The sequence below is a fragment of the Chrysochloris asiatica genome, unplaced genomic scaffold, assembly GCF_000296735.1.
Source record: "Chrysochloris asiatica unplaced genomic scaffold, ChrAsi1.0 scaffold00022, whole genome shotgun sequence".
Classification (NCBI taxonomy): Eukaryota; Metazoa; Chordata; class Mammalia; order Afrosoricida; family Chrysochloridae; genus Chrysochloris; species Chrysochloris asiatica.
Window position 1 is genome coordinate 2,422,415 of NW_006408540.1, and position 9,542 is coordinate 2,431,956.

Here is a 9,542-nt window from a genome sequence, read left to right on the forward strand (position 1 = left end):
TTTTTTTCTTAAAAATCTTTTCTCTAGTCGAGTTCTGATTATCAAGCTATCGATGCTAGTTCAAATAGGTACTATCTGAAAGTTTGGTTGCTCTTGTGCGTCTCCCCTCACTTCATATCATCTGGATGCTTCACTCTCAGCTCTAGCCCTCTGTGGCTATGTCCTTGACCCCAGGTCTCACCACACTCTGGACCACCCAGCCCTTCTTCCTCTCTCTCTCCAGGTCAACGGGAGTCTTCGGAACGTGGTTGAACTCAGTCCATTTCTTCATTGCTGCTTTTCCCACTCTTCCTCTCACCAGTACACCAATGTGGTTGTCAGCAAGCGTACATGCCTGTTCATGTGTTCCCTTTGAGTTTCAGTCTTAGAGGGAGGGATTATGATGTATATTTAAAAGCTAGAATTTCTATCTGGAACGTTTTCCATCCACTGTTTGTCTGGTTCATTCCAGTCAGTGTTCCCATTATCATACTGAGGTGAGTCTGGAACCCTGAGGTCTTCCCTGCCCTTCTGAAGCAGCCCTCTACTGAGGTCTCTTGTAACATTCATCTTACTGTACCTTTAAGACTGAGGTTTCTGTCAACCCTACTAGATTGTCAAGTGTGGGAGTGGATGATGCCAAGGAACTTATCCTTATTTGAGTCCCTAATTCCAAACAGGCACCAAGCAGCTTATTATATGAATTTATCTTTTTTTCTAGTGTCCTATACTTAAGAATTGGGCTCTCCAGTCATCTAAAAATGGCAGTACGTTTCTAGTGACTTTGCATTTTCTGTAAGAGTAGACTGAGAACACTGACTTAGAGTTTCCCTTTGCCCTGTTGTTGTTAGATGATTTGATTTTATTGAGAATTGTTGGATGCCATTGAGTGGTTTCTGATTCATAGTGACCTATGTACAAAAGATGGAAACCCTGCCCTGTCCTGTGTCATCATCACAATCTTAACTGTGTTTAACGCCTTTGCCCTAGGCAAGTTTCTCCCCTTTAGTTCTCCTTCAGCTTATAGACTTTGGTCTACATTCATTCTTAAAGGAACTTCCTGTGGTCCTTGCAGTCTGCCTATGTTGCTGTTGTTGTTAAGTGCCATTGAGTCAGCATTTCTTTCAGATTGTCTTCTGATGATGTGATGATTTCTTTAGACAGATAATATGCATATCTCATTCTGGCAAAGATAATGCACTTTTATAGTCTCGGAAACTGCCCTCAATGATAGGTTTACAAGCAAAATAACCTTATTGATGACAGAAAGATGCACAGGAGAATTATCTTCATATCCTTGCAAGATCTGCAGACCTCAGTAATTTGCCACTAGGCTATTAAGATCATTGGATGCCTTCCCATGTCTGTGGCTGGCTTCCCCACAACCCTTGTTGATTTGTTTTATTAGTATGCCTGAATAGTGTGATAATCACCATGAAACTACTGTACTGTAAGAAGCCCTGTACAAATATGCTTGCATTAAGGCTAGAGAGTCATTGCCGAAGTCTCCTTTTGGTGTTTTTGGGAGATTGCCAAGAGCAGTAAGGCAACGGTTGCTTGAACTCACAGCTTGACTGCAGAAATTGGTGTGTTTGTAATTGAACACACATAGGACATTATATGATGGACTATAATTCAGCTGTCATATGACCCAGTACTAGGGTATCTAATCTCTTTCAAGGCTTTTTCTCTTCAGATTCCCCACGTTCTTTTGGATGAAATGTATAAAGGAAGGTATCAGTGAGGATCCTGTGTATTGTTTTGTGTGTAGCTCTGATAGGACAGTTACTGATGTATTATTTTTGAGTCACCAGAAAGGGTAAAGTAAATAGCGGTTCGAGCCCACTGGCCACTCCTTGGAAGAAAGATGAGGCTTTCTGTTCCTACAAATATTTACAGCTTTGAAAACCCTATACAGGGTTGCTATGAGTAAGAACTGACTGGTTGAGGGAACCTACTCAAGCTGATCCTTGTACTTTATGAAAACTGGACTCATCAAGTTACCTCGTGGCACTGTAGGGTAAGCACTGGACCCTTGGTTTGAGATGCAAGGTCAACAATTGAAATTCACCAGGAAACCCTGTGTAGGGTTGCTATGAGTCGAAACTGACTTAATGGCACTTAACAACAGCGTCAACAAAGTTACCTTGGGTTGGGTGTTGGACTGCTAACTACGTGGTTGGCAATTCGAATCAACCAGGCACTCTACAGGAGAAAGATGAGATGGTCTCTACTATAAAGATTTACAGGAAGCCTACAACTTCCTGTTCCAGGAAACCCTAAGGAGTAGTTCTACTCTGCCCTACCTGGTCGCTGTGAGTTGGTATCGACTAGGTGGCAGTGGGCTCTTAAATGTCACCTTTAAATCCAACAGTAATCTAGCCTTGGGCTTTAATAAAATTATATGTGTGCAGTTAATTTCTACATATAGAAACTCTGAAGGTCAGATAGGAAGCATTGTCTTAGGGTAAATCGGTATTATTTCAATTGTTCTTGAAGACATTGTTGTATGGAATCCATCATGACCAGAGATTGTTTTGTCACTTCTATTCCAACCCTTTTTCCATGTTAATGTATAATTACTAGCAATAAAATAGAGTATTAAGAATGTTTGAAAGTTTTTTCTTCTTTGGAACATTTTTGACTCTCTTAGTAGTCTTGGTGTGGCACTGTAGGATAAGCACTGGACTACTAACTGCAAAGTCAGTGGTTCAAACTCACCAGCAGCTCCTTGAAAACCCTATACAGGGTTGCTACGAGTCAGACTGACTCTAGCGCTTAACAACAGCAACAATACTTGAAATGTTACCCTGCTTTGCAAATCATGCATTAAACAAACTTTAATTCTTTTATTGGCTTAATATGTTTTTTGAGTTAACAATACTTAAAAAAAAATACTTGTGACTTCAGTTATAAAAATAAAAGTTCAAATTCTTAAAATGGTCTGGGATTGATCTTGTCTGCTTCTCCCTTCAGTCTGATGATTTCCTACTCTTTTCTTCAAGACTGGAAGGAACCTTAAGTCACCAGTTTAAACCTACCAGCTACTCTACAGGAGAAAGATGATGATGTCTGTTTCTGTAAAGATTTACAGTCTCAGCAACCCTCTATAGGGTTGCTATACGATAAGCACTGAACTGTGAACCACACACAGGTTGGAGGTTCGACGCCACCAGCCGTTCGTTCAAAGATGTACAGTCTTGGAAACCCTATACAGGATCCCTATGAACCAGAACTGATTCTACGACACTTAACACCAAAGATTCAGAATTAACTCTATGGCAGTGGGTTTGGTTTTGACTTCTTGAAGTCTGAAGCTGTTCTGACTTCCTTTTTCCTTGAATCTGTCAGTGGCTTTTTGGTCTTGTTACTCCATCTGTCTGAAATTCTTCTCTCCATGTCCGCATAACAAATTCCTATTTTAAGTTCTTTTCTCAAATTTCACTTGGTGTGGCACTGTGGGGTAATGTACCAGATTGCAAAGTCATTTGAACTGCAAGGTTGGTGGTTCAAGCTCACCAGCTGTTCCTTGGAAACCCTATACAGGGTCGCTATGGGTCAGAACCAACTCGATGGCACTTAACAACAACAACTCTTAGTGTGGCCCTGTAGGATAAATACTAGACTGCTAACCATGAGGTCAAAAGGAGCTCTGGTAGCGTAGTGGTTACGAATCGGACTGCGAACCTTAAGGTCAGCGGTTCGAAACTACCAGCCGCTCCGCGGGAGAAAGATGAGACTTTCTACTCCCGTAAAGATTTACACCCTCGGAAACCCTATACAGGGTCGCTATGGGTCGGAACCGACTCGACGGCACTTAACCATGAGGTCAGTGATTCAAATCTACCATTCGCACCTTGGAAACCCTATCCAGGATCGCTGTGAATTGGAACCCCAAGGCACATAAGAACAACAACAGCAACTACAAAATACCTACCCTAGGCCTTCCATATCCATCCCCTATGTTCCCCCTATCTCATTTATTTATTTATTACTCTTAAGGCATTTATTTATTAAACATTCTCTGACAAGAATTCACAGTAGCTTAATGTTTCATTCAGTGTTTCCATTTCCCTATGGACACTTCTCCAACAACCACCTTGTGAGCCCATGGTCAGCGCCTGTGTTCTCTAGGTGAGCCCACTCGATGCTAATACTGTTCTGCCACATGATAAAAGCTCCTAATTCAAACTCATGGAAAAAGGAGTGAGACTTCTGCAAAGTGCACTTTAAGAAGTACTCTTTGTTTATGAAAGGAAACCAGTGAGTCCTCTATGAATCAGAAAAGGAAGTTTTTACAGTTAAGCTCATGGTTTGGAGTGGTGAATTCAGATGGTGCTCTGCTGGTCCAGGCTGTTAATACTCTTCTTGTTCCTCCTTTGGGCCCCCTTCATCAGGGATAACAAAGCCTACATCTGTGGCACAGAGAATGTCCACATTCCTCTTGCAATACAGGGCTATTTCCCTCTTCATTCTCTTGACAAATCATTTCAATGTTCTGTAGCTTTCTAAAGTAGAAATTTCTCTCCTTCTCCATGTCTTCAACAGTAAGCTTCAATACATTGACTTGCTACATCAATTCAGCTGCTTCATCATTCCCAGGATTCTTTCTCCCCACACCCCGGCCAGTCTTAGAAGTTGCAGTAGTTCTCTGTGTTGAAATGGGCCTCTGTGGAGCCGCTCTGCTAGTGCTGAGAGGTTGCTTTGGTTTATTCAGAGCTGGAGCAACAAGGGTAGGGGCCACTGCCCTGTCTTGACATTCTCTGGCAGCTACAGGGTCATTGTCTTTTCCATTGTAGTTTGCATCAAAAAACTTACTGAATCACTGAGCAAATTCAAAATTTCCCTTTTACTAGTTTGTCCACAGGAATTATTTTGTCAACATCCATTCTCTTAAAACCTACTTGTAGAATTTTGAAGTTCTGGATATATTCATGTACTAGCTTAGCTTGGAATTTCACTTTCTTCAAGGCGATGGAGCCAGGGAACAGAATGTCCATAAACTGACAGTAAGCTGCTCATGAGCACAACTGTTGGATCTTTGTCTGATTCAACTGCAGAGACTCATTGATCCAAGCCAGCATGTCATGCTGGCTTAGGTTATCCCTAGTGATGGATGTCGGGTATATGTTCATTGCCATCTTCAGCTCTAGATGAACTGTGTCCAGTGCCCATACTAGGCTTGGTTCCGTCATTGTCTCTTACAAACTGTCCTACACCACCTGCTCGCCTGCCCGATGGCCTCACACGCACCCCCCACCTCCACCTGCATCGACGCAACCTGCAGGTACTGATTGCCCTGGCTCGATTCCAGATCTTCCAACCCTGTGTTGTTGTTGTTAAGTGCCGTTGAGTCGGTTCCGACTCCAACAGCCCTGTCTAGGATTTCCAAGGGGTGGCTGGTGAGTTTGAACCGCCAACCTTGAGGTTCAAACCGACCTTGAGGTTGAGTGCATATCCTACAGCATCACACCAGGACTCTACCTAACCCTGTACTGCCTTCATTTTTCTCAGGGCACTCATCCCCTTCTGATAGTCACTTACTATGTTTATTGTCTGTTTCCCCAACAGTTGATAACTTCCTTTAGAGTGGGGATCTATATTCACTGACATATTCTATGTCAAAACATAGTAGATGCTTAGTCAATATTTGTTGGATGAATTAATGAATAAATGAACATAATAAGAATCTCATTATGTAAGAAGAACTGATTTTATTTCAGGTTTTGCCAAAATCATAACTAAAATGTTAATTGACTTTAGTTTTATATCATTGCTATAATGTTTACATGTTAATTAGCATGCATTTAAGCATATGTTAGTCAAGCATACGTTAGTTGGAGGGGAATATTAAAAGTACCATGAACTGCCAAAAGAACAAACAAATCTGTGTTGGAAGAAGTGTAGCCAGAATGCTCATTAGAAGCTGGATGGTCAGACTTTGTCTCTCATAGTTCCGACATACTATCACGAGGGGCCAGTCCTTGGAGAAGGACATCCTGCCTGAAGTGGAGAGTCAGAGAAAAAGAGGAAGGTCCCAGATGAGATGGATTGGCACAGTGGCAGCAGCAGTGTGCTCAAGCATAGCGATTGTGAGGCTGGCCCAGGACCAGGCAGGGTTTCCTTTTGTTGTGTATAGGGTCACTATGAGTGGTACTGACTTGATGGTACCTAACAGCAACAACAACACTTGGCTAGTAAAAAGATAAGACAATAGCCATTGTTAATTGTATATGTGAATTGTGGGATTATTTTTTCATGCTTCCCTATGTTTTCTTAATTGCCTACAATGAGCATTTTTACTTTTTTTTAACGGGAAGATTTTTGTTTTTAAGTGACCACTAAAACACACTAAGCTGAAAATATTGATGACTTCCTTTTCAAATACAAATGCATGTGCTGGTAAAATAATAAGTAAAATCTTAAAAAAAAACCCTAATAAATACTGTGTACATAGACTTTTTAATAAGTTGGGTTTTTAATGCCAACTTTCAAATATGTCAGAGTATATTCAGCACATTATTCATTTGTTTTCTAATTCACATATATAAATTAACCACTCTCAAAAAAGCTCCTTGGTTTTTTGAATTATTGATGTTGTCACCTGCTAGAGACTTAATTCCAAGAAAAATATAAGAATCACTACATTACAAGCACAAATCCTTTTGACACAAATTCAATTTCTGTGGCAACAATAATACATTGACTTAGCTTTATTTTTCTATTTTGTGACACTTATTAATGGATAAGATAAAAGAAATCTATCATTTTTGTTGTAAATGTAAATGATATCATGCCATCTCAAGAAAGTTAAAGGTAAATACTACTTACTTTTGATAAGCTTTTAGAGCAGATGAGACCATTATGCTAAAATATAAGAAATAAAAAGAGAACTTGTGATTTTTCAAACTCGATCTGGCCTCATAACCATAATTTGTTTTCTACTGTGTAGCATAATGAGGCTGCCACCATGTGTACTACATTAAATATGATGAGGAAGAGCAGCCTCTTCAAAACAGAGTCAATCTTCAGGATGTGTATGGAGTAAAGTTTTCAGGACTTCATTTGTAGATGGGTTACAGTTCAAAATGAGAAGACACAGTTGCAAACATGCATTACTAATCAGAATATGCAATGTACAAACTATGGATCTAAGAAAATTGGAAGTTGTCAAAATGAATGGAATGCATGAAGATCAATATCCTAGGCATTGCTGTTCTTGTTCAGTGCTGTTGAGTTAGTTCTGACCCAAAGCGATCCTGTATAGGGTTTCTGAGGAAAAACTGGTGAGCTTGGCTTACTGACCTTGCAGTTCAAACTGACTTTGCAGTCTAGTGCATTAACCCATAGCGCCACACCAGGACTCCTATCCTAGGCATTAGTTACCTGAAATGGACTAGTAAGGCCAATTTTCAATCTGACTGTCATATAATTTACCATGTTTGCTGAAAGCAAAGAGGACTTGAGACACTTGCTCATGAAGATCATAGAATACAGCTTTCATTGTGCAGTATGTTTCAACATAAAACAAAAATAGTAACAACTAGACCAATAAGCAAAATGATAAATGGTGAAGAGATTTAAGTTGTCAAGGATTTCATTTTACATGCATCAACAGTCAGTGTTCATGGAAGCAGCCACCAAGATATCAATGTATTGCATTGGACAAATCTGCTGCAAAAGACCTCTCAAAGTCTTAAAAAAGCAAATAAGTCACTTTAAGAACTAAGGTATTTGATCCATACCATGATATTTTCAATCACCTTATATGCACATGAAAACTGGGCAATGAGAAGACTGGAGAAGAATTGAATTCAAGTTTGTATTAAGATATTGGTGAAGAATACCATGGACTGCCAGAGGAACAAGCAAATCTGTCTTAGAAGTAAACCAAAAATTCTCCTTAGATGCGAGGAAGGTGACACTTCATCTGCTGTAGTTTGGTTATGTTATCAGGACGATGAATCGGTCTCTGGAAAAGGACATTATACTTTGTAAAGCAGAGGGTGATCGAAAAAGAGGAAGACCCCTAATGAGATGGATTGATATAGTGGCTGTAACAGTGGGAGGACAGTGCAGGCCTGGGCAGTGGTTTTTTTCTCTTGTACATAGGATCGCAATGAGTCAGAGGCCACTTGACAGCACCTAACAACAGTTGGTATTTGTTACTTCTTGGATGGCTTGTGAAACCAATGGTACCAAGCTCTTGTCTTTAATTTCTTTGAAATCCTCTTGTACGTGTTATCTGTACCTTTCCTTTAGCTTGCTTCAGCAGCATCCAGTTTTTTTAGGCAAGCGCCATGATGAGAAATTCATATGTTTGCAGGTTGAGGGACCTTTTAATGGCTGGTAACAGCAGAGTGAGGACCAGGAGGGCTAGCTGCAACAGCATCACCCAAGGGTCCTTTAAGCAACTGAAGTTCTACTTCAGATCCACTGAGTCCCTGTGATCTGCTTTTTCAAAGACATTCATAGAGTGACTTTCTCATCACACTAAAAATTTGAAAACTAGCTGGTTGAGAAGTTTTTGGTCTAAGAAAATTCGGTCTGAATCAAGTGTGTTTGTAAGCTTTAATTTTACAGATGTTTCTTTCATTAGTAATCCCTTATAATGTTATAAATGATGTAAATTTAATGGAATTAAGCAGCAACAGCAAAAATTGTTTTTAAAATATCACTCATTTGGTGTAGTGGCAAGGACAAATAGATCCAAACCTGCTAGTTTGACTCCTGGTGATGACTGCCATGTACTAAGAACATCAGTAGACAGCCTTTGCTCTGGCCTTCTAGTTCACATGTGTTTAGCTGTGATATACAATTTGCTAAAAATTTTAGACTCCTGCTTGACGTCTTTTTCATTGTTTGTGTATCTTATCTCAGGATCTTTTATGTTGCTTTGTATTGTACAGTTTATCTGTTCTTTGTTACTTGCTTGTAAACTAAGCTGGGTGGGGGAAGGGACTTTTTTCATACCTCTTCATAGTCACAGAATTTTTAGCACAGTGCTTTCAAAGCTCCGGATCTATTTTTTTTTTTTGGTCAGCATGTGCTGTCTTCAATAAAAGTTTTGATGCATTACTTAAATGGGAACAGAGAAACCTATGTTCTGTGTTTCTGCCTTTTTTTTGAATCCTGTGTTCTTCAGAGGAAATATCTCTAAAGGCTTTTCCAACTCTTTCAATCCCAGAGTGATTCTCTTTACCATACATTTTAAGAACTTTTCTTAGCAGAAACATTGCTACCTTTCTATATTTGGTGTTCTTAACTTCTTAGGGAGAAAATACAATTAATAAATGGAGAAGCAGGACGTCAAGAAGAAGAGTATGGCACTGTAGGATGATCAATTTGAACTACAAGGTTTGCGGTTCAAATCCACCAACTGCTCCTCGAAAACCCTATACAGGGTCACTATGAGTTGGAACTGACTCGATGGTACTAATCGACAGCAAATGAAGGGCAGCTTTTGGAAAAGAGTCCCAATGTACTTTAATAGCACACCTTTATCTGTTACAAGTGCTTTTATGTAAGGGACTACTTATATTTTGATATTATCATCAGCTTTA

At 39.9% G+C, this 9,542-nt stretch overlaps 1 protein-coding gene and 1 pseudogene across 3 annotated transcripts in view; one reads left to right on the forward strand and one right to left on the reverse strand.

The window, feature by feature from the left end:
• The window catches only part of DIAPH3 (diaphanous-related formin 3), a 727,649-nt gene that overhangs the window by 22,010 nt on the left and 696,097 nt on the right, over positions 1–9,542 (forward strand). The window lies entirely within an intron of this gene.
• On the reverse strand, positions 4,336–5,120 carry LOC102816295 (annotated as a pseudogene).